Below are 25,226 nucleotides of genomic sequence, written 5' to 3' on the forward strand. Positions count from 1 at the left end.
AGCCACTGATACTTTCTGAGGAGCTAGAAATCAGAAGGCAAGATCCATGAACTCATGTTTATTGGACACTTTTTGAATGTCAGGAACTATGCATGATACCTTCTCATTTAATCCTCACTGCAGCCCAGTGAGGTAGTGATTACCTCATTTGAGAAAACTGAGGCTTGGAGAGGGTAAATAAAGGAGTTGGAGGTTGAATCTTAGCATTGGCTATCATCCAATAGGATATTATGGGGGAAGGAAGCAGAGAAACCTAAGAGGGGCTGGAAAGGAATACTGTCACAGGCAAATAATTGTTCCTTGCTGGTGATGGGCTGTCAAGAGATCTTTTTGCAAGAACTAGTAGTTCCCAAAGTGTGGACCCTGGACCTCCGGTACTGGGATTCCTGGGGGAGACGTACATCTTAAAATGCAGATCCTTAGGTACTGAAGCAGAACCATGGTGGTGGGCCCCTGAGTCCTTCACTTGTAACAAGCTCCCTAGGTGATTCTATGGACATTGAAGTCTAACTACTGAAACAGGAAATCGAGATAAAGGGTGCCCAGGACAAAGAGTCAGCTCCATGTAGCCCAGCTGGAGAAAGGATCCAGCCATTCGGCCTTGCAGGCTTTCCCAGGCTTGTGGAATCAGGTAGCTCTCTTGCATGTGATAGATCTGCTATTCATCCTCCTCCTCCCCATTCCCTTCTCTTTGGCCTTCATGAGGACAAACCTCTACTTTTCTTAGTTGGAGGGTGAATAAATCCTACTTTTAACAAGTTCCCTCTGTCAGGGGGTCTGTCATTACTGATCTGACGATGGGCTTCTTTTCCTCATTTGTAAAATGAAAATGCCAGATCCTTGCAACTTCACAGGATTGTTGCAAGGATCAACTAAGATAATTCCCGTGAATACTTTTTAAAGTATACTCTGAAGCAACAAACAATTATGATTTCTGTTTTTAGGCTGGTTTGGTTCTCAGAGAAGTACTAGTTATTTCCTTCCAACTTATACTTTGTGTACTTTTCAGTTGCTCTGAAAACATTACAGCTAAATTTAATAGTCTGGCCAGCAGAGGGCAGTGGAAGCCATCCTTGTGCCTGCCAGATGAAGGAAAACTGATGGACTTTCAGTTTAAAGAAGTGGTCCCCAAACTGCGATCCTCAGGACAGCAGCATCAGCATCACCTGGGAACTTGTCAGAAATGCAAATTATCAGGCCCCACCCTAGACCACTAAATCGGAAACTCCGAGCGTAGGGCCCAAAAATCCGAGTTTTAACAAGCTCTCCAGCTGGTCTTAAAGTCTGAGAAACACTGGTTTGGAGAGCTATTGGAGTTCCAGATCATTTGGCCTGGGCCTCCCGAGGCAAGGTCAGCAGAACCCACCCTCTGGCATGGCTAAGCCTAGGCCCTGTGTTGCCACAGAGACTTGATGGCTGGATCTGCGGGGGGAAGCAACAGGCAAAACTTATCATCATCTCATGTGTAGGGTGGTTTAGTGCCCACAGAAAAAAGCTTTCACAGGGACTTCCCTGGCGGTCCAGTGGTTAAGACTCTGCGCTTCCACTGTAGGGGGCGCGGGTTGGATCTGTGGTCAGGGAACTAAGATCCCGCATGCCTCACAGTGCGGCCAAAAAAAAAAAAAAAGCTTTCACATCAATCACTTCATTAGTTCTTGAAAGAATTCTGAGAGGCAGATACCATCGTCTCCATTGCACATATAAGGAATGTGAATTTAGAGAGGAAAAGGGATGTGTTCAAAGCTACACAGAGCAGATTCAAGACTAAGATCCAACTCACAGTTCAAGATTCTTGAACTGTGAGAGAAGTAAAAGGTTCTCCCAGCTAATGCTAAGTGAGCTCTCTTCCCCACAAACCCACTAATGGGAACTGGGGACTGGCTTTCAGACATTAGCATCCCCTGTGTCTTTCCACTCTCCCCAAGGCTGCATGCTGCCCTCCTGCCATATCTTTTTCCATTCTATTCCCCTGTAACCCTGCACTTGCTGCTCTTTTGGACTACCTTTCAGGAGCCACTGTGATCTGCTGAAATGGATCGGTGGATGGCCCTATGGGCCAGGGCCCAACAGCTCAGATTTACCCAACCAGCTCCTTCTTGGGGCCCCAGAGCTGCTGAGAGAGTAGTCATTTGTAGCTAACAAATTTGCAGTCATTGACATCAGTTTCCATTTTTCCTAATTATCTCCTCTGGGTCCAACTTCTCTTGACCAGCCTATAAAAAGCAAGCGGTTGGGACCCTTTGGGGGCATATTCTTTGGAGGTTAAGTGAGAAGGAAGGCCTTCAACCCCCATAACTATGTTTGTTGTTGTTGCTGCCACTCTCTCTCATCCCATATACCAGTTTCCTTAGAGGAAACCTCTCCTAAAATGCCCCACATTTGATTCCCTAATCCCATTACCTGTCCTTAAAAGCAAGTCCAGAGGCCAGATGCCTTAATCCCAATGGTCTTGACTTTTTAATATCTAGATAACCCAAAGATGATCTAAAGGGAGAATTCAAGTCCTGCAGCCAACTTAGAGGAGTCAGAATTTGGGGTCTGAGATATGGTATCTGACTGTAGCTGACTATAGAGACAAACCAGGTCTATGATTGGGCATTGATGCTGGCACCACATTCTTTTTCTTAGTTGCAGTCCATTCCAAGGTACTGTGTCGGTGGTGGTGGGATGGAAAGCCAGCATCCCATGAGCGCTGCCTTTGTAATACAGAGAATTGGCTCTAGGGGGTACTGCACTCCATGACACTATTGGGCCCCTGTTAAAGAAGGAAAAGAACAAAGTATTGTGAGTACATATAACAAGGAGACCTGACCACCCAAAAGAAGAGTGATGTGTGCTCCACACTTTGAGGTAAAGCCCTGCATGGATCCTACAGCCTTGCAGGTGGCTCTCACGTTTGGGGACAAGGATGCAGAAGGCCCAGCTGGCATCAGTTGACTGTAAAGTCCGAGGGACTGTAAAGCCCGAGGGCAATCTTGGCTTACTCTGTTTTTTTGAATTACTGATAAGGAGCCCAAGTCTGTCCCCAGGCCTGGGACTGCTACTCTGGCCTTATAAGTGACTTCACAGCTAGGGCTGGGACTGGAATGCACTTAACTTTACAGAAAGAAACAATTTTCCAGGACAAACATATATTACCAGGGTGGGCTAGTTTCTATTGAGTGAAGAATTATCCAGCATGGGAGTAGTGATAGCATCCAGAACTGATTAAGGTTGTAAAGTGGTAGACAGGCATTTTACATACATTGTTTCATTTAATTCTTATACAATGATTCTATGACTTAGCTATCATCCTCCATTAATGAAACAACTTTTAAAAATGGACATGGTAAAAATATTCAAAACATACCAAGGAACATATACTGAAGAGAAAGTCACCTGTCCTGTTTCTCCTTCAGAAAGGTAACCCTGGTTGTGTCTTTCTCCAGGTGTTCTGTACACACACAAGCATGTATGTAAAAAATATTATTTTTCTTACACAAATGGTAGTATGCTATATACACTTTTCTCAATAATCTTAAAGATTAACTCATATTAAAACATACAGCTGTGTCTCATTTTTCAACAGTTGTCAGCTGCAGTGTATTCCACTGTGTCGTTGAACTACCATTTATTTATTTAAACTTCTGTTAATGGACATTGGGCAGTTTCCAACCTTTTGCTATAACCCATGCCACAAATGAATATCTTTGTTAATGCCTCAGAATTTTAATTAACTTAAATTTTAAAACTGAAGCAATGTAAATCTTTTATTCATTAAGCATAACTTATTTTAGATATACTGGCTTAAATAAATTATTAAAATTAATTTCACCTGTTTCTTTTTCATGTAAATTTTAAAATTGCATATTTGGCTTGCATTATATTTCTATTAGATAGTACTGCTTTAAATTATCACCGTCTGGTGGTGGTGTGGACTTTGCTCCTTGAGAGTAGGAACCCAATCTGTCTTGATTTCTCCCGTGTCCTCATAATCACCCAACCTGGCATGAAGTACGTGCTTAATACATTTTTGTTGAATGAATGAGCAAATGAATGACCCTCTGCCCTCTCTCAGGAAGAAGAAATAGATGCTTCCCAGCTCAAGTCTTACTGAGCATCTTCTTGGAAGGAAGATGAGGTGCGAAGGGTATTGACTGGGTTTTCTTGACCAGAGAACCTTGCAATTCTAGCCAGTTCCCTCGGTAACCCCTAGTGGAGTAGGAGTGGCAACATCCATTTTTTGAAAAAAAGAGTCGGATCCTTGATTATGCCAGCAGGTGGACTAAATTTGAACAAAATTTTCCAGGCGTACTCAACAAACACTGGTTACCCTAAGAATGTGCGATAAACGCATGAATGGTAGGTAACCGGGCCTCCAGGGCATCCCCCTGGGTGATGGTCATGAGACTCCCGTCGAAGGCAGAGCTCCGGAGCCGCCCAGTACAGGGAGAGGCGACCAGACCCGAATCCCAACACATTCGGTTGTCCCAGCTCTCCGCGCCGGAGGGAAGAAGGGCGTGTCCGCCTCTTCAAGACCGGGGCCGCGCCTGTTACCTGCGACGACTGCACTCCCGACTAGGGACGGGCACGGCGTGTGTGGCGGCACTCAGAAGCTATGTGAAGGATCAGACCTAGAATAGGAGGGCCTGAGGAGCGACCTTGGGGATGCTGCGAGAGGACTCCGCCAACAGGACGGTTAGCTCCCCAGCCCCGCGCCCGGCGGACTGACCGAGGCGAGGGGAGTGAGCGCGCGTGCGCACTGGCGCGCGCCCGGCAGGAAAAAGCCCAGCGCGAGACCCCCGCGCGCGCGCGCGCGCGTTCGAAAAGAAAAAAAAAAGTCCTCCCCGCGGGGGCCCGCGGCAATTTAGGCCGGAGTTGGCCTGCGAGCGCGCGTGCGCGAGCGCGCATAGACGCCCTTCTCCACGGCTCCCCTCGGTTGGGGGTCTAGCGCGCTGCTCCTCTATTCCCGCCTCTCCCGAGGCTCGCGCCCTCGGGGTAAGTATCTCGCGCTTTGTGGAGAGGGAGGAAGAGGGTCCACTGAAGGAAGGGAGGAGGCGGACAGGGCTTGGAAAAAGGGAAAAACCGCCCCTGCCGAGTGAGGAGCGCGGTCAACGGGCTGGAGTCTGCAGAAGACACGCCTCCATCCCTCACGCCCCTCGGGGCTGCGGAAGTACTCTGGAGACTCCAGAGGCACGGAGGCGACAGGTGGACTACCATTCCCAGAAGGCGGCGTGGCCCCGCGCCTACAGCTCCCGGCAGCACCTGCGCACCAGGCCTTTTTCAGCTTGCTGCCGCCTAGGGCGAAACTACAGTTCCCAGGAGGCGTCGCGCGAAGCGGCTTGGAAGTGGGCAGCCTGGAAGTCACTCGGGCCACAGGAGCTGGCGGCGTCTCCAGCAAGCGGCGCGGATCTGGATACCGTGGTCGTGGGGTCCGCTGGGCGGGCAGCCGGGACGCCCAGGTATGTGGCTCCGGGTGCAGGGTCGGCCTCGCGCAAGGGTGGTGGGGAATCGGTGTCCCCTCGGACCCCGAGGGTCAGCGCGGGCGGGCGACTGGGCGGACGGCCGGGTGTGGGCGCCGGTTGTTGGGGGCGGCGGCGGCGGCGGCGGGACTCTAGCCCTCCGGACCTGGCCGGTCTCTTGCCCGCATGCTTCAACTTTCCAGACGAGCTACCTGGCGCTGTTGCCGAAGAGCGTGGCATGGGAGTCGGGTAGCAGTGAGTTCGGGTCCTGGCTCTGCCACTCTGGAGGTGCGATATAGGGAAACCGCGCCGAACCTCAGTTTCCCCTTTTAGTCTAACCGGGGAAGAATAGTGTCTGTCTTTTGTTGGAAATTCTGTTGAAATGTTGAGATCTGGTGAATAAAGCATTTGGCACACAGAAGGCACTTATTACGTGTTTGCGTTATTGTTAGCTCCCGAGAAATGGGGTGAAGGTATTATCTACCGAATGTGGTAAGTTGAGGGTGAGCCGAGTCCATAGTTAGCTCTCAATGCAGGGTGGCTGCTGTTAACTGAAATTATTTTGTTTAAGAGCTTTGGTTTGGGAGGCAGAGCCAAGTTCAACCATTAGGTTCTACCATTTACTAGCTGTGTGACCTTGAGCGACAGACTTCACTGCTCTGTGCCTTAGTTTCTCTGTCTATAAAATGGGATTTTAATAGCAGCCACCTCGTAGAGTCGTTTTGAGGATGCAATGAGAATACCATTTGTGAAGTGCTTAGAGCAGCAGCTGGCACATGGTCAGCATTTAATAAATGGTACCATTTATTCAGCGTTTTCCCAGTTTCTCAGAGACCCCCTGAGGGTGGGGCTCTGGCTGTAGTGTTGGTCTTCCAGTGGGCCAGACTCAAAACTGGTCTGGTTGACTTCTCCTGCAGCCTCACGTTCCATCTATGTACAATGGGGTAACAATATCAGCCTCAGAGAGTTGTAAGGATTTGCTGAGATTGTATTCCTAGTCCAGAGCCATCTCTCACTAAGTAGCAGCTCTTATATGTTATAATTGTTCTTCTTCAGTGTTCTCCATCTGGCCCAGAGACTGCCTAACTATGGTGGGATGTGACATGACAGCCCTGAGCTACCCCACATGTTCACTCCCAGCCTCAGTGTCCCACCTGTGAAATGGTAGTCATAGGACATTTGTGCTAGGGTTGTTTTGATGATCCTAGGAGATAATTCATATTTAGTGTTCAGCACAGGGCCAGGTGCATAGTAAGCACTTAATAAACATGTCTTGTTTTTCTTGATAGGCCTTTGCTGCTTATGTTTGTATTTACAGCGCAGAGCAGGGACAAGGTTAATGTCTCCCCCCCGCCACTGCCCCAGTTTTTATTCACCAGAGGTTAAATTGTGGAACATACTGCAGTATAAGGGCCTGAGAAGAAATGGTACTGACTTGCTATCAGCAGCCCCCTGCTCAGCTCTCACACACTCCTCCCCGCAAGCCAACACATTCACTTTAGTGCTTTATGTACTGTACCACTGCTGCCAGCACTTGACTCTGTCTCAAAGCCCTATTAGCACCCTCAGCTCCAGTTCCAGATGTGGAGCCTGTGCTCCTTGATGTCCTCTGGTGACTGTCCCCTTGGGTACCATGAACTCAAAACGTTCAACCTAAACTCCTTTTCCTCTCAGACCCAGTAGTCACCATCTTGGCAAATGGGCCAAGCCAGAAACTTGGGAGTTGCTCTTCTCCCCCAGGCTTCCCAGGTCTAATTGATTGGCAAGAAGGATGGAGCTGTCTTATTTCATAGCAACCATTTCATTGGCCCTTCTTGGTCTCCCATCTTGTGGGCACTGAAATTCTCCCTTGGCCACTGAATATGGACTTTTCCAACAAGGTTGAGTTGTTTCTTTCAAGTCACCAAGGACTGATGTATGTGAAACATTGTATTCATAGGGTGCCGAGAAGGCACCATGGACTTGGCCAGATTGCAATGGCCACAAGTCGGGAGTAAAGCCCTGGCTTTCAGGGGGCCCATTTCTACAGTTTTAGCCTGGCAAAGCTCGGCTGAGTCGCCAAATTTCTTTCTGAAAAGTTACACCCTGTCAGCGGCTTAGAATATCCTCTGTGGGAAGGGCCATCCTGAGCATTTTGGGACGTAGCATACATACCAGGGAAGAGGCTGGGCAGGGAATTCATTAGCTCTCTGTTTAGGGTGAGTCTGTTGTCAGATCTTTCATTGTAATTTCACTTGGAGATGGGAACCGGTGGTCTCAAATTTGTGCTGACCACTAAATTTGCCTGAGTGCTTTTTTATTATTTATTTATTTATTAAGTTAATTAATTAATCATTTATGGCCGCACCGCAGGGCTCGCCAGGATCTTAGTTCCCCGACCAGGGATCAAACCAGGACCTGGGCAGTGAAAGCGCCGAGTCCTAACCTGGACTGCCAGGGAATTCCCCCTAAGTGCTTTTTTAAATCTGAGGAAATAAAGCAATGACTTAAAAAAATCTTGGTCTTAATTGTTAGTGACAACAGCATGTGGGTTTTTTAGCAGTCTGTGTGGAATGGTCAGAGTTAAACATGAGCCTATTTTTCAGACATTGCAGTTGTTAGGTGGTAAATCAAAAATGGAATTTAGAATGTGCAGTGATTGGCGCCTTTTTTTCCCTGTAAAAGGTATTTTGCGGTTATATTTCAAACTTTGGTGTAAAAAAATGACACAGGTTATGATAACAGCTTAACCTTGTTATGTGTTTAATTCCCCAAATCTAAATTAAATGTCTGTATGTTTTAATAAAATAATTGAACAGTCATTTCCTCTTAAGTAAAGGGTTTGTTTTTAGCCGTTAGAATGAGATGCTATTGGACCAGTTTGTGCATTTGTGCTTTCTTTAAGACTGACACTGCTGTTTCTTAGAACTGCTCTGGTCATGGCTTTAATTTGTGTGTGTGTGTGAATTGGTTGAATTTGGCTTTTAAAAAGTTATGCGGAGATATACGTACTCATAGTAACATGTCAATATAGAGATACGTAAGGAAAACAATAGATGCCACCCTCCACTCCAAAATCCCATCCCCCGAAGACAAGCATTTATTCAGACAATGAGTATTTACTGAGTATCCAGTGTCAGGTTTTGAAGATGTCTGAGAGAACCAAGTAGATTCTCTGTCCTTGGAAATTCGGGTAGGTGCTCTCACTTACCTCTTTCTATACTTATATGGATATATGTATGCAAATATTGACTGTTTTCTTCCTTCTCCCTCACCACTTCCCAAAAAAGGAGGGATCAAAACACACATATTTGTAACTTGATTTTTAAAATATTTGATAGGGCCTATCTCTTCAAGTCATTACATACAGATCTGAATCATTAAAAAAAATATATATATATATATATATATTATTTATTTATTTGGCTGCGCCGGGTCTTAGTTGCAGCATGCGGGATCTTTGGTTGCAGCGTGCGGAATCTTTTAGTTGCGGCATGAGAACTCTTAGTTGCAGCATGTGGGATCTAGTTCCCCAAACAGGGATCGAACCCAGGCCCCCTGCACTGGGAGTGCGGCTTCTAAGCCACTGAACCGCCAGGGAAGTCCCTGACTCATTCTTTTTAACAGGTAGACACGCATTCTTCAGTGTGGACGGACCATGCTCCACACCACCGTCTCCCTGTTGCTGGACATTTAAGTTGTTTCTGGGATTTCTTTTACATTCACAAACACACATCCAGTAAGCATTCTGGTACATAGTCAGTATAGCGTAGTGGCTAAAAGCATAAACTCTGGACAGTGAACAAGACAGACAAGAGCCTTGCTCTCCTAGGGTTTACATTCTAGCTGAGGGGACACACAATAAACAAGGTAACTTCAGGTAGTTTTAATTTCAGATGGAGGAAATAACAGGGTGGGGGGATGGAGAGAGGGGTTGGGGCAGACTGGCGGTGTGGAAGGGATTTTTTTTTTTTTAATAAAGTATGCTTTCCTCTTCAAATTTTTTTAATGTTTATATTTTATTTTATTTACTTATTTTTATGGCTGCATCCGGTCTTTGTTGCAGCACGCGGGCTCTTCGTTGCGGCACATGGGCTTCTCTCTAGTTGTGGCACACGGACTCCCTAGTTGAGGCACGTGAGCTCAGTAGTTGCAGTGCGCGGGCTTAGTTGCCCCGCAGCATCTTACATCCCCGACCAGGGATCGAACCTCGAACCCCCTGCATTGGAAGGCAGATTCTTTACCACTGGACCACCAGGGAAGTCCCAGGGATGGTTACTTTAGCTTGTGTGGCCCGGGAAGGCCTCCCAGGCCTTTCTGAAGGGGAGTCACGTGAGCTGAGACCTGAATGAGCAAGAGGCACCAGCTGTGCCAGGAGCTGGGTGGGAAGACCATTTCCAGGCAGAGGGAACAGCAAGTGCAAAGGCTCAGATGTGAGAATGAGTTTGCTACAAAAACAGTATCGTTGTGGCTGGAGAAGAGTGAATTCCCATTGTTCAAGTTCACACTACTTTAATTTTTGTAAAATAATAATAATGATGATAATAGCAGCTAACATTTCCTAGTACTTTACTCTGTACTTGGTGCTCTTCTAAGCATTTCACACTTTTCCTCAGTTAAGCCTTACAAGAGTCCGGGGAAGATAACTCACTTTACAGACAAGGAAGCTGACTCCAGGGTCCAGGCTCTTCACCCATATGCCAGACTCTTCCCAGGCCCTCTTTAGTAGGCTGAGGCAAGTTTAAGAAGTGGATGCAGCATTTCCTTTCCATGTCGTTTGACATGCAAAGCACTGTGGACTATATTTAGTACCTCATTCATGTGGCAGCAGGAGTGGTCTGGGGATGTGGCATCGTTTCCACTGACAGTGAGACACGATGGGGTCAGTTTCTGTTGGGACGTTTAATTGGTTGTTTCAAAACTGAAGGCCCTTCAGCAGAACTTGTCCTCAAATAAAACAAGGTTGACTGCGTGGCTGCCACACCAGACGCAAGTTAGCAAGAAATGAGGTGTGGTGTCGAAGGAGAGTGAACAAGGCAGTGTCCATTTGGTTGAGCTTTGCAAGAGGACTTGGGCCAGCCAGGGAAAGAGTGTTTCTAAGCACCAGACTAGCTTTATGGACTGTTAAAGTATGAAAATACAGTCCAGTAATTAAGGTGGTGATGCCTGGCCCTGCAGGGGCTCTGGGACCCTGTTCCAGCCACCATGACTGTGTCCATTTTGATTTGGTGTAGCTTTGACCTTAAGGATTGTGCAGTATTTTGAATGAAGGGCAGGCCTGGTTAGATGTGAGGATGGCAGTGGTTGCTTTTAAGACCAGGAAAAGTATGGAGAGCATCTTTCATCCATCCATCTATGAAACATTTTTCTCTACCCAGCCTATGTGCCAGGCACCATGCTAGACACTGACAGTATGAAGTCAAATAAGAAGACTCTGGTTCTCAAGGGTCTGCACCAGTACTGTCCATTAGAAATATAATGCGAGCCACCAATGTGAGCCATATACATAATTTAAGATTTTATGGGGAATCACATTTAAAAGAGTAAAAAGAAACAGGAAATTGATTTTAATAATATTTTTTGTTTAGTCAAAATAGTATCATTTTGGACTTCCCTGGTGGTCCAGTGGTTAAGACTGTGCTTCCAGTGCAGAGGTCACGGGTTCGATACCTGGTCAGGGAACTAAGATCCGTGTGGCATGGCCAAAAAAAAAAAACCCATCATTTCAACATGTAGTCCGTATAAAAATTATTGAGATATTTTACATTCTTTTTTTTTCACATTAAATCTTCAAAATACAATGTGTATTTTACACCTTCAGCATCTCCATTTGTACTGGCCACATTTCAAGCGCTCGGTGGCCACATGTATTGGACAGTGTGGACCTAGGGTCTGAGACTCATACCCTAGGTGATAGGTCAAAGATGCCATCCCTGTTTTATCTTGGTGAATAAGGGCAGGTGAGTGATGAAAAGCATATTTATCATAGACAGGGGTAGCTAAACTCACAGCTGTCATCCACAAAAGGCACCTTCTGGGCAGCGTGCTTGGCGTGTGTGACCTGTGTTCTGAGGTGGCAGGGTCTCTGATCATCCCCGCTCTACAGATGAAGAAGCTGAGGTCTGGCAACGAGAGGCCACTTGCTCACGGTTAGGAAGTGATGGAGGCAGAATTTGAACTCAGGTGCACACTCTTAAATCTCTTCAATCTCGGTTGTATATGTTGTGTTCGTGTTTGTTTGAGGGTTTGAGGGATGGGGTCTGAGCTTTGAGCCACAAAAACCATAGGAAGGACTCATCACACAAAATGCATTCCCAGAGTTTGTCAGCATCGACCCTCGAGTTTTATATTGGTGCTGGAGTGCTCGTTTAGACCTGAGTGACTGGCTGATCCCCTCCTTACGATGAGCTCGAGGTTTCCTGGGAACAGGTCTTCACTTCCCAGGAAGGAGAACGGTCTTTGGGCTGGACGGTGGGCAGGGTGAGTGAAGGAAACGAGAAAAGGACGCAGCCTACTGAAAGCCCGTTCTAAGCAAGCAGCTTATTTGGGTGTGAAGCCTCTCTTTTGTCTGCCTCCTGTGGGAGCTGTGTGGCCTTTTCCTGTGAGCTCAGCGACAGCAGAGTTTACCCAGTGTGTGAATCTCGCCCTTGCTCTGATCCAGCGGCGTTGCTGGGTTGGGGGATAGCGGGAAGGGGACTCTTTCATCTATGGGAGTCGTTGTTCTAGACCTTTAATTACTCTCTTGGTTCAGGGTTCCCTATCTCAGGAGCAAGGAGTGCTTGTTTCTCCTACTCAGACAAGGCAGGTGCTGGAGATTCTGAGTCTGCTCATGTCCTCAGGTGGTTGACCTGGTGCCAGCCCCTGTTTCCAGGTGGTAATTCATGAGAGCTTTAACCTCGTAACCACTCTTATCTCCTACTGCTGGACAGTGCCTGGCATGTAAAAGATGCTCACTAAGTGTCTGTTGGCTGAATTATTGATACGACCCAGCATTCATTGAGCTCTTACTGTGTACAAGGTACTGCTCCGAGTGCTTTTCATGTAATAGCTCACTTAATCCTCATAACTACTCCATGGTGTAGGAACTCTTATTATTCACATTTCTTATGTAAAGAAACTCAGATCTTGAGAAGTGCAAATCACAAAGCTGGTGCGTGTCAAAGTCAGGATTCAAATCCAAGCCAAGTCCAGGCTCTTAAACGCTCATTCTGCGGTCTCTCTGTGGACGACAGACAACCGAATGGGGTGGTCAAGCAAGACCACACTGACTAGTTGCACCCTCTTTATTCCACGTGTGGTCTATGATCTCCTGGTCCAGGGTAGCCCCGCAGCAAGTCTCAGGCCCCTTTGGGCCTGGAGGCTTGACCATCACTCTGGGTGTGGGGTTTTTCTGTGATTTTGGAACCTACACTTCCCCTTTCTTTATTTTTTAATTTTTAATTTTTTTTTTTGGCCGTGTTGCGTGACATGTGGGGTCTTAGTTCCGTGACCAGGGATTGAACCTGCACCCCCTGCCTTGGAAGCGCAGAGTCTTAACCCCTGGGCTACTGGGAAGTCACCCTTTTAAATAACAAAAACGCACTGGATATTTGACATTATTAAGGAATTCTTGTTAATTTTTAGTTGTGATAATGATACTGTGGTTCTGCTTAAGAAAAAGTCCTTTTTATAAATTTATTTTATTTATTTTATTTTTGGCTGCGTTGCGTCTTCGTTGCAGTGCGCGGGCTTTTCATCGCGGTGGCTTCTCTTGTGGAGCACAGGCTCTAGGCGCATGGGCTTCAGTAGTCACGTCACACGGGCTCAGTAGTTGTGGCTCACGGGCTCTAGAGTGCAGGCTCAGTAGTTGTGGTGCACAGGCTTAGTTGCTCTGCAGCATGTGGGATCTTCCCAGACCAGGGTTCGAACCCGTGTCCCCTGCATTGGCAGGCGGATTCTTAACCACTGCGCCACCAGGGAAGCCAAGACTTATATTCTGAAATACCTATGAACTGTTAAGACATCTGAGATTTGCTTCAAAATAATATGGATGGGGGCTTCCCTGGTGGCGCAGTGGTTGCGCGTCCGCCTGCCGATGCAGGGGAACCGGGTTCGCGCCCCGGTCTGGGAGGATGCCACATGCCGCGGAGCGGCTGGGCCCGTGAGCCATGGCCGCTGAGCCTGTGCGTCCGGAGCCTGTGCTCCGCAACGGGAGAGGCCACAAGAGTAAGAGGCCCGCATACCACAAAAAAAAAAAAAAATAAACAAACAAAATAATATGGATGGGCAGGGAGTGGAGGGGGCCAAGTGTATGGATGAGTAAAGAGATAAAGGAAGATTGGCCATGAGGTGATTCTGTTGAAGCTGGCTGGAGGAGGTTTATTATACTCTTCTTTTCACCTTTGTGTGCTTGAAACATCTCACCATAAAAAGTTAGAAGCAAGTATAACACATTTCACTGAGCGTTTGTGTGTTTCAAGCTCGAGTGTAGTATGGAGGAATTCCCTGCCTCTGCCCAGTTCACTTATGTAATAAAAAGGATTTTTATTTTTTCTTTTCATCATACGAGTCGATACTTGGCTCAAAGCTTTGGAAACCCCTTTGGTAAAGCAGCATCCGGCCACAGCGAGGGCATCAGCGAGCCTGCAGAGGCCACACGCTTCCCCAGCTGCTCTGAGCACTGACCACGAGGGTGCTGGTTCTCTGAGTCAGTTTGCAGAAGTCCCTCTTCCCTGAGATCTGGTTCCCTCCAGCACCTGACCGTGGGGCGCCTCCCACATTTTTTCCAAAGACGTGTTCCAGCAGGAGGCCTCAGATCCTCCTCCCATCCTCCCCTCAGGACGGCAGTGCGCAGATCCTTCCTCTGATGTGTCTTTGTCAGGGCCTCACATGGAACCAGAATCCAGCATTTGGTTTGCCTCCAGCCCTGCAGCGGAAGGCAGGGAAAGTGCCCCCTTTCAGTTCTGACTTTTGACTTTTGACAAAGCTGCAAGATGCAGCATGTGCCAGTGCCGTGGACCCGATGATATTTCTCATCAAGCCAGCAGATAAAACTCCTTGACAACAAACGTTCACTCCGCCCCCCCTTCACATCAAGTGGAGACTCCTGTTGCATTTGTTATTTTGGGGTCTCTAACTGAACAGCAAGTCAGTGCGGGGCAGAAATCCTTGTGTGAAAGTGGCAGGAAAAGAGGGCACCCTCATTTGGGGGTTTCTGCTTGGGGTTTGCTTGCGAGATGGGTAGCAATGGTTGATGTGAACAGGAGCTCGGCACTGATCCTCCCCGAGGCTGGCGGCATTTGTTCTGATGCTTAGCTCTTTATACCACGCTCTTGGTTTGCGGGGAGGAAGGCAGGCGAAGTCCTGCAGCCCCTCCGGCTCCCTCAAGCATCTGCCTCCAGCAACCTTATCAGTTCTGCCTTTCCTTTTCCTTCACAGGCTCCGAGGTGCATCCAGCATGGAGAGAACATTAGGATCAGTGTCACCAGTTTAGGCAGCTTGCTTTTTCCAGGTTTCCCAGTAGAGACCTGGCACACGGTGGATCTGAGGGTGGCAAACCCCAAACACTGACACTGATTCTGAGGTTTTATTTATTTATTTATTTTTATTTTATTTTGGCTGCGCTGAGTCTTTGTCGCGGTGTGCAGGCTCTTCGCTGCGGTGCGTGGGCTCTAGAGCGCCGGGCTCAGTAGTTGCGGCGCGTGGGCTTAATTGCCCCGTGGCATATGGGATCTTAGTTCCCCGACCAGGGATCGAACCCGTGTCCGCGAAGTCCTGCAGCCCCTCCGGCTCCCTCAAGCATCTGCCTCCAGCAACCTTATCAGTTCTGCCTTTCCTTTTCCTTCACAGGCTCCGAGGTGCATCCAGCATGGAGAGAACATTAGGATCAGTGTCACCAGTTTAGGCAGCTTGCTTTTTCCAGGTTTCCCAGTAGAGACCTGGCACACGGTGGATCTGAGGGTGGCAAACCCCAAACACTGACACTGATTCTGAGGTTTTATTTATTTATTTATTTTTATTTTATTTTGGCTGCGCTGAGTCTTTGTCGCGGTGTGCAGGCTCTTCGCTGCGGTGCGTGGGCTCTAGAGCGCCGGGCTCAGTAGTTGCGGCGCGTGGGCTTAATTGCCCCGTGGCATATGGGATCTTAGTTCCCCGACCAGGGATCGAACCCGTGTCCCCTGCATTGGAAAGCGGATTCTTAACCACTGGACCACCAGGGAAGTCCCTGACTTTTAAACTTACTCATTCATCAGGTATTCACCCAGCTGAATGCTCTTCTAGGTACTAGGTTTATAGCAGTAAGCAAGGCAGTTGTACAAGGCTTCTCCCCTTCCGGGGCTCTCATTCAAGTGGGCAATTCAGACAGTAAACAGATAAATAAGATGTATACTGTGTTAGATGGTAATAAATGCTAAGCAGAAGAAATTAAGAAAAGGGATGTGAGGTTTTAGGGTGGAGGGTGTTGAAATTTTAGACAGGGTGGCCAGGGATGGCCTCCCTGGGAGGTGGCTTGAGTTCCTGCCTAAACGAGGTGAGGCAGTGTGAGCAGTGGAGGTTTCTGGGCAGAGGGAGCAGCCAGTGCAAAGGCCCTGAGACAGTGCCTAAGAGCAGAGTGGAGGAGGATAGAGTGGGAGGGCATGAGGGCAGAGAGGTGTCGGGTTTGCATCTAGTGCAGCCTTGTGTTTTCTCTGAGATGGGCCATGTTGCAGGGTTGATTGAGTTATTGAGAAAGTTGTGTCAGTTGGTATGCCTTTGGCTGCAAACGGTAGTTAATAGCAGTAGCAAATAGGTCGTTTATGCAATGTCTACTGTATACTAAGCACTGTGCTAGGCGCTTCCCACAAAGTGACTCATTTAAGCCTCCCAACAACGCTGTAAGTATGCTTATTATTCCCCTTTTGCAGATGAGGCAACTAAATTTAAATAACTTGCCCAACAGCTAGACAGTGGTGGTGACAGGATTTGGATCCCGGGAACCTGACTCCAGAGGCCACACTCTGAACATTTTATCACTTTGCGCTACTGCAGTGGTGCTCAAACCTGAGCAGGCTCCGGAGTCCCCTGAAGGGCTTGTTAAAACACATATTGCCGGGGCCCCACCCAGTATCTCTGATTCAGTAGGTCTGGCTTGAGAATTTGCATTTCTAACAAGTCCCCCAGTGATACTGGTGCTCCTGGGCCTGGGAACCCATTTTGAGAACTGCTGATCTACTATAATTAGGAAGCCCAAGCGAAACTGGCCTGAAATCAGGAGTTTAGGATCTGTAACAAGCCCATAGATAGGCAGCACCAGGGTAGAATAATTAAGCAGTTCCACAATGCTTGTAAGAAGTCCAGCCCTCTCTACCATCCTTGGTGTGTCTTCTGTGTGCTCAGGATGTCCTCGTGGCCACAGGATGACTGTCACAACTCCGGTCATCACACCCTGACAAGGCTATATCCAGCAGCAGAAAGAGGGCATCTTTCACTGTGTCTCTCTTAGGAGCATGGAAACCTTTCAAAGACGCCCCGCCTCCCAGATTCCCCTCATATCTCATTGGCCAGCATTGTGACACATGACCATGCTTGGGCAAATCACAGGCAGGGGCCAGTCAGGACCTTGGGGCTAAAAGCATCCTCACCTGAAGCACAGGACTGCCGGGAAGAGTGCTGCTACAGGAATAAACTTGGAGTACTATTTAGGAAAAGACTGGGAGAGGGGTATGGATATTGGGTAGGCAAACAATTGGATCTGCTACAGAAGTTAGGGAAACAAAGTGGAAGCATAGTACCTATATGTTTTTGTGTCATTGTCCTTACCAACTTCATTTTGTAATTACCTGATTCAGGACATAGCTTTTTGTTCTCTAATCATTTCCACCTTCAAGAATATGTATATAGAGTCCCTGTATCATAGGAGTTCTCGGTCTTGTCAAGAAACCAAATATTTTATCTGAACATTCAGAGAAACCCAAGCTGGATGATGAGGCAGCAGTCTGAGGGGCAGTGTGCATGGTCCATGAGCACACTCAGTCTGCTCAGAAACACTTGGATCTCCTCTCTCTGCTGCTGACCAGTTCCTATTCAAGGTACTCCTCAAAGAGGCTCAGTTTCCCCCTTTGAGGACTGCCTTGTAGGGTGGTTGTGAGGATGAAAGAATAGGATGCAGGGAGTTCCCTGGCAGTCCAGTGGTTAGGACTCAGCACTTTCACTGCTGGGGCCTGGGTTCAGTCCCTGGTTGGGGTACTAAGATTCCACAAGCTGGCGCAGTGCCAAAAACAAAAAAAAAGGATGCGGGTCAGGTGCTTACCCCCAGTAACTGGCTCACGGTGGTAAGTGCTCAAGAATGTGGCCCCTCTGGGCATATACCCAGAGAAAACCATTATTCAAAAAGATACATCTACCCCAATGTTCATTGCAGCACTGTTTACAATAGCCAGGTCGTGGAAGCAACCTAAATGCCCATTGACAGACAGACGGTTAAAGTAGATGTGGTACATATATACAATGGAATATTAGTCAGCCAAAGGAATGAAATTGGGTCATTTGTAGAGACATGGATGGGCCTAGAGACTGTCATGCAGAGTGAAGTAAGTCAGAAAGAGAAAAACAAATATCGTGTATTAATGCATATATGTGGAATCTAGAAAAATGGTACAGATGAACCAGTTTGCAAGGCAGAAAGAGAGACACAGATGTAGAGAACAAACGTATGGATACTAAGGGGGGAAAGTGGCAGGGGTGGTGGTGGTGGTGGGATGAATTGGGAGATTGGGATTGACATGTATACACTAATATGTATAAAATAGATAACTAATAAGAACCTGCTGTATAAAAAAAATAAAATAAAATTTTTAAAAATGGCAAAAAAAATTTTTTTCTTGGAATTAAAGAATGTGGCCCCTGCTATTAATATATTAAATGTGACATTAATTGAACAGTTATAATTTAATAATCCCACCCTCTCCTCCCAACAACACATGAAAGTGACTGTTCATTTTGCAGACTGACATTTCCTGTGCCTGTTGCTACTGCTTATGGACCCAGTATAAAGCCGTTGCCCTGCAGGACTGCCGAGGGACTGAGGAGTGAAGCACAGGTTGTGGAGCCAGACTACTTGGGCATAAGTCCTGGTTCCATCTCAGGCTCCCATGTGACCTTGGGCAAGCCACTAGCCTTGCAGTGCCTCAGTTTCCATATCTTTAAGGTGGTAATGGTACTGTCCTCCTGGGTTGTTGAGAGAGTTCAGTGCATTCAGGCACATAAAGCATTTAGAGCACTGCAGCGCCGGGCCCACAGTGACCACTCAGTACACGTGCTGTATCTGTTGGTCTTTCAATATTTTGTGCCAGTTTATTCACAGGGAACTGTAAGCTCCCTGAGGGCAGGGTTTATGTGGTTTTTGTTTATCACTGTGTCCTAGTGCAGGACTCAGAGTAGATGTTTTGTATATTTTTTCTGTGGATGAAAGGAAGGGCAGTAAGGGTCGTTCTTTTTTTCAATTCCCTTCAGCTGCCCAGAATTTAAACTCTGTGACTATAATTACCCCGTTTTGAAGATAAAAGCTGAACCTGATTGAATCTGAGGGCAGCATGTGATAACTGCAGCTGGTGTTTATTGAGCATTTTTGTGCGTTAGGGCTAAGCGCTCACTCTAAGCTCTCACTGATACCCCATACTCATCCCATTTTACGGATGAGGAAACTGAGGCCCAGTTGGGGGGACCTGTCTTTCCTCTTGAGAGGAGATGTAGTGCAGCCGTTAACAACTGGAAACCCAGAGTTGCTCTGCTTGGCTTAACCCTCTGCCTCACCACTTTCTTGCTGGATGACCTTTAGCCTGTGACTTCTCTGTTCTTGAACTTTCTCTTATGTAAAATAGGCATGCTAATAGTGCTGACTTAGAGGGTGGCTGTGAGGGTTGGGGGAGGTAATTCACGTGAGGTGCTCAGAACAGTGTTTGTACAGAGTGAGCGTGGGTGGCAGGGTGCGGGGAGGGGGTTAGGGTTCTGGGGGCTGTTATTGTTAGGCAGAACCATTCCGTTGTGCTTCCCAAGTTGGCCGGAGTAGTCCAACAGCAGTGCTTAATCATTAAGCGACGCTGCCCGTGCGAGCTAGCTCCCCCATCTGCACGGGGAAAGGAGCCCACCTTTGGTTTGTGCGGCTGTGAATGAAGCGGGCAAGCCCAGGGCAGGGGATGCTGTGGGCGCCGATCCGGCCCCGGCTCTGTCAGCGAACAGGTGGCCCGTTCCTGGATCCAAGGTAACCGACCAGCCGCCTTTGTTACCTTGAGCTTTCACTTAAGCCCATTCAGGCTCCTCAGACCACGTGTCTGATGAGTAAGGAGTCCTTTTATTTCCCTCCCCCACAGGGACCCTTGGCAAAACAGCCCTCTTTGGGAACTCGCCTGTTCGCAGAGACCAGCCATCTCTCGGGGAACTCTGGTGGCTGGCGTGTTGTTCTTGCGGCTGTTGAGTAAGTCGCTGTTAGAAGCTGGCACGGCAGGTTCCCGCTTCCGCATTCCAGACACCCACAGCGGGCTGGGGGAGGCACCACCCACCCGACGGGGAGGGCGAGGGCGGGGCGGCCTGCTGAGCGCACGCAGGTGGCCTTGGCCTGGATGGGACTGGAGCTGAGAGCTAGGAGCTCCCCTCATAGTCACCTGCCTACTTTGTGATCCAGGCTGTGCTCGGGACATCTTTCAGGTGAGTGGTGTTTGTTAAGTTTGGTAGTGACTTGTAGAGGAGAGGAAGTTAATAGTGTGTTTTCTCTTTTCGGGAATTAGACCCGTGGTTTTTTTGGTTTTCTTTTTCCCTCCTCTCCCATGAAATGTTTACCTGTCTGCTGCTAACTGTGAAGAAAGGGTGGGCGGAGCGTTGAGGGAGTGAGAAGGAAATGGAGGATATTTCTCCCCTGAGAAGGCATCGTGAATGTTGAGCTCCCAGGGGATGCAAACTTATGTACCAGTGGGGCATCCCAGCCTGGTACAGATGAGCTGTGTGGTCTCAGGCGAGTTCCTTTCCCTCTCTGGGCCTCAGTTTCCTCATCCGATGAAGTGAGAAATAGCAGTACCCACTCACCTTTCCAGTGAATCACCTGTGTAAAGTGCTCACAGCCTGGGCACAGAGTGGTGCTCAGTGTCAGCTGTTCCCGCCCCCAGCCCCCCAAATTCCCTGTCTGACCTTGTCTCTGACTTCTCAACTGCTACTGGCTGTACTCCAGCTACACTGGCCTCCTGCTGTTCCTGCCTTAGGGCCTTTGCCCTGGCTGTTCCCTCTGCCTGGAACACTTCCCTGGTATCCCCAAAGCTCCCACCCGCTTCGGGTCTCTGCTCAAATGTCACCTTCTCAGTGAGGCCTCTCTCCTCGTTAAACAGCACCTTCTCCATCACACTCTGGCCCTTTACTCTGCTTAGTTTTCTTCATGGCATGACCACTTGACATGTTTATTATCCCCTCCTCCCCCACTGTAGGCTCCAGGAAAGCACAGGTACTTCTGTCTCTCCTTGTAGAACAGTTCCTGGCATGTGGTAGGTGTGGGATAAACTGTTTTATGAATGAATTTATGATGGTGTCCGAGGAAAGCTGGCTGTTCCTATCTGGGTTTTGAGGAGAATGTCAACATATCCTCAGATCTGCAACTGAGGGTGGGGCGGTGGCGTGCACACACCCCTCGCTTGGTCACCCAGTGGTCCTCGGGCCTCCCTGCAGTGTCCAGCCCTCTGACTTCCTGTCTCTCAGCCCCTCCCATCTGTGCAGCCTGGGCCCTGGCAGTGGCATGGGTGCCTGTGGCATGGAACAGACGGACTTGGCCCTAGTGAGTGCAGAGGATGTGTGCAGGTTAGTTCAGGTGAGGAAGGCTTTATCAAAGACACCACACACACACACACACACACACACACACACACACACCTGTGTATATGGAAAGCCGACTTTATTATCAGGCCCTCTTGAGTGTTCCTGCAGTAGTGGGGGTCAGGGAATGCCTTGGAAATAAGAATTAACTGTCCAGGCAGAGTTTATCGGTCTCCCCTGCTTTAAAAGGCAATAATTCTTGTTCTGGGGCTGAACAGGTTTTAATTAAATGGTGAACCTTCAAGAGTCTGTGTAATAGCTGACACCTCCTCATCTGTTTCCTCCCGGTGTCAGCAATCGATTCTGTAAAAATATCTTGGGCAGGGCTTCCCAAAGCTCCACAGAGCGAGCTCAGCAGCCCTCTCGGGTTTCTCCCAACAGCATGAGGTACTGAGGGACTGAGGTGTGTGCTGCCTTCACACACGTCATCACACCTCAGTGCCTGCTGCTACTAGAAGAATGTGCAGAGTGTCAGAGGAGCAGCTTCTACAACATCTGACTGTGTCCTTTGAGCTCCAGGTGCAGTGGTTTTGGAGTTGTGTCAGGGACCCTCTTGCACATAATGTTCAAGTCCCAGCACTGCCCGAGCTCTAGGCATAGCACTTATCTTCACTAAACCTCAGTTTCCTTATCTGGAATATGGAAATAATTAATAGTACCTGCCTTAAATGAGAAGTTAAAAGTGAGATGGGGTGACCTAGTTAGCAGTGCGTCTAGTGCATTGAGCACTCACTAAATGGGGATAATAATTATTTTTATGAATTGGTTTCAAGCCCTTTAAAATTTTTTCCAGTCCCTTTTTTGTGGGCTCCTCTCTACCCCACCCCCATGTCAAGCATCCTCCCACAATCCTTCACCCATGGGAACAATCAAGTACTGTATGTATCTTTCCACATAATTTTCCATGGTTATGTAATCCTATGGGGGAAATATATCCTATAAGGGATAATATTGCTGTCAATTTCCCATATTTTGCTTTTCTTACATGGCAATACTGTGTGGAAATGCCTCCAGGTTCTCAGGGTAATGCTCGAATTTGCTCTTTTTAAGGGCTGTGTAACACATGGAGGTGTGGGTGTACCATAATTTATTGACCTGGCTGTTACTGATGTCCATTCCCTTTGTTTCTAGTTGTTTTTTTCCCTCCGAATTATTATTTTTATTGATAGCTTTTAAAAATTAGATTGCAGACATCCAGCCTGCTTAGCCACTTTGTTAAGCTCTAAGCCTTTGAGAATGAATAGGAAGTAGCATTAGTATAATGAGGCCTCTTGCCCAGATAGGAGATGTATTTTCTGAGGGTTCTCACCAGGTCCAGCACAATGTTGAACCACGTACTTTATTTTTTTATTTTATTTTATTTTTTTATTATTTATTTATTTGGTTGCATGGGGTCTTATTTGTGGCAGGTGGGCTCCTTAGTTGCGGCTCGCCTGCTCCTTAGTTGTAGCACGTGGGCTACTTAGTTGCATCTCCAGGGCTCCTTAGTTGTGGCTTTCCAGCTCTTTATTTGCAGCACGTGGGCTCCTTAGTTGCGGCATGCGGGCTCCTTAGTTGTGGCATGTGAACTCTTAGTCGCGGCATGCATGTGGGATCTAGTTCCCTGACCAGGGATCGAACCCAGACCCCCCGCGTTGGGAGCGCGGAGTCTTATCCACTGCGCCACCAGGGAAGTCCCTGAACCATCAACTTTAAATGCCTTTTAATTACAAAAGTGATTAATAGATTCCTCACGCTTAATACAGATTAGTTGTGCTTAATGAGTACTTATTGCCAAATAGGAGAGAGAAAACTTCAAGTTTTTTCCTATTAACAATCTTTGTTGGAAATCAAAACACACGAGAGGAGTTTGTGATCTATTGGCAAGTTTCTTTTTTAGGTGGTACTTTAGTTAAGGAATATATTTGGCTTCCTGGAACTTGTGCAGTGGCGTACCCACTTAGAGGTCTGTTTCAGTTCTCTGCTGCTATATAACAAGCGACCCCAAACTTAATGCCTTAAAATGACAGCAGTTTATTATTTCTCATGAATCTCTGATTGAGGCTCGATGGCTCTTCTGCTGGGGTTTTTTTTTTTCAGTATTTATTTATTTATTTGGCTGCCCCGGGTCTTATTTGTGGCATGTGGGATCTTTAGTTGAGACGTGCAGGCTTTTCACTTGTGGCATGCGGACTCTCTTAGTTGCGGCACGCATGCGGGATCTAGTTCCCCGACCAGGGATCGAACCTGGGCCCCCTGCATTGGGAGTGCAGAGTCTTAGCCACTGGACCACTGGGGAAGTCCCTCTTCTGCTGGTTTTGATTGGGGTCTCTCGTGTGGCTGGAGTCAGAAGATGGATGGGCTGGAATATGCTCAAGATGGTTTTACTCACATGGCACCTTGGAGATGGCTGGACCCCTCTCTCTAGTCTCAGAACCTCTTCTTCCACGTGGTCTTGCCAGCCAGTAGCTGGATTTAGAACATGGCAGCCCAGGGCTTCCTATACCTTCTTATGGTGTAGGTCCAGAACTGACCCAGCATCAGCCCAGATTCAGTGTGGGAAGGAAGACGGAAGACTTGAATTCTGGAAGGTGGGGCCTATTGGGGCACATCTTTGGAGACCACCACAGCCTTTGTTTTCTTACATAAGGAGAAGTGCAGAGGTCATCAGGACCAGGTGGTGCTGCAGTTTAGCATCTCCATTGCCCCAGGCTCCTGTTTATCTGCATTGCTGCCCTTAGCCTAGTAGTGATAAGAAGGCCGCCCCGTCTCCAGCCCCACATCCTATTACAGGCAGAAAGAAGCAAAGTTCTGAGGAAAAGAAATAGCACCTCTGTCAGGAAACCAAAGCCTTCCCTGAAATCCTTAGCAGACTTTTGCTTCCGTCTCTTTGGCTAGACCTTTATGACAAGACCATCCCTTACCAAAAGGAAGTCTCGGAAATGCAGTTTTTAAGCTGTGCTTATTACCACCCCTGACAGAGGGTCAGTTAAGGAAGCAGCGGGGAGAAAGGACATGCTGGGTAGGCATCTAGGATTGGTGTGTTCAGACAGCCAAAGACATGATGGGTAAACTGAGGCAGCGTGCATTCATTTATCAACCGTTTAGTAAGTACCTGGAATGGGTGAGGCACTGGGCTTCTTACAGAGGCTACAAGGATCAGAGAAGTGGACACATTTGGGGCTAAAACTGACCAGGATCATTTGCTGGTCTGGACCAGATAATTGCTCAGCTCTTGTCTCCCATGTAGATGTTTGGAGTTAGACTAAAGATCATAGCAATAGCCAATCTCATTAAGGGTTTAATTTGTGAAGAGGAGCTATGAACCAACTCATTTAATCTAATGGCCCAGTGAAGTAGGCACTGTTATCATCACCCCCTTTTCAGAAGCAGAAACAGAGGTACAGAGAAATTAAATAACCTGCCATACGGCTAAGGAGTAGTAGAGTCGACATGCAGTCTCTGGTGGTCAGGCTCAAGAATGTGTACTGAACCACTGCGCTCTACTGCTTTAGTTTGTTTATTACAAGAAACGATTCCTCTTGAAAGAATATGTAGGTGACAGCAGAACAAAACATGAGATAGAAACCATTTACTACTCCATCCCTCCCTCCTGCTTCCTGCCTCATTGGTCTTATCTGTCAGTAACCTGGTGTATGTTCTTTCTCACCTCTTTGTAAATGCATTCCGTTTTTTTAAAGATGGCCTTTGGACACACAGAATCAGATTAATCATAATCCTTGGTGCATGATACAATGGTGTTTTTAGTCTGTACAGAGATGTCTATTACAATGAATAGCCTGTAACCTACTACCTGCCCAAGAACTAGAAGATTACCTACCAATAACTTATATGACACTGTGGTATTTCCCATTCAATCCCCAGTCTGCTCTCCCAGGGGTGACCACCATCTTGAATTTTTTGTTTATCATTCTTTGTCTTAAAATAATTATTTTTGGGCTTCCCTGGTGGCGCAGTGGTTGAGAGTCCGCCTGCCGATGCAGGAGACACGGGTTC

The 25,226-nt window shown here is 47.6% G+C and overlaps 1 protein-coding gene across 7 annotated transcripts in view; it reads left to right on the top strand.

Moving 5' to 3' along the window:
• Positions 1 to 5,047: 5,047 nt before the first annotated feature.
• Positions 5,048 to 25,226, top strand: part of SIPA1L3 (signal induced proliferation associated 1 like 3) — a 240,839-nt gene continuing 220,660 nt past the window's right edge. For 5 of the 7 annotated variants that reach the window (XM_055079280.1, XM_024132359.3, XM_024132361.3 and 2 more), the window contains exon 1: positions 5,049 to 5,441. The gene's annotated coding sequence lies outside the window, so the exon portion shown is untranslated. Of the gene's footprint in view, positions 5,442 to 25,226 lie in introns of all 7 variants that reach the window. The other 2 variants (XM_055079281.1, XM_024132360.3) reach the window with 2 other exon arrangements.

The sequence above is a fragment of the Physeter macrocephalus genome, chromosome 17 (genome assembly GCF_002837175.3).
Source record: "Physeter macrocephalus isolate SW-GA chromosome 17, ASM283717v5, whole genome shotgun sequence".
Classification (NCBI taxonomy): domain Eukaryota; kingdom Metazoa; phylum Chordata; class Mammalia; order Artiodactyla; family Physeteridae; genus Physeter; species Physeter macrocephalus.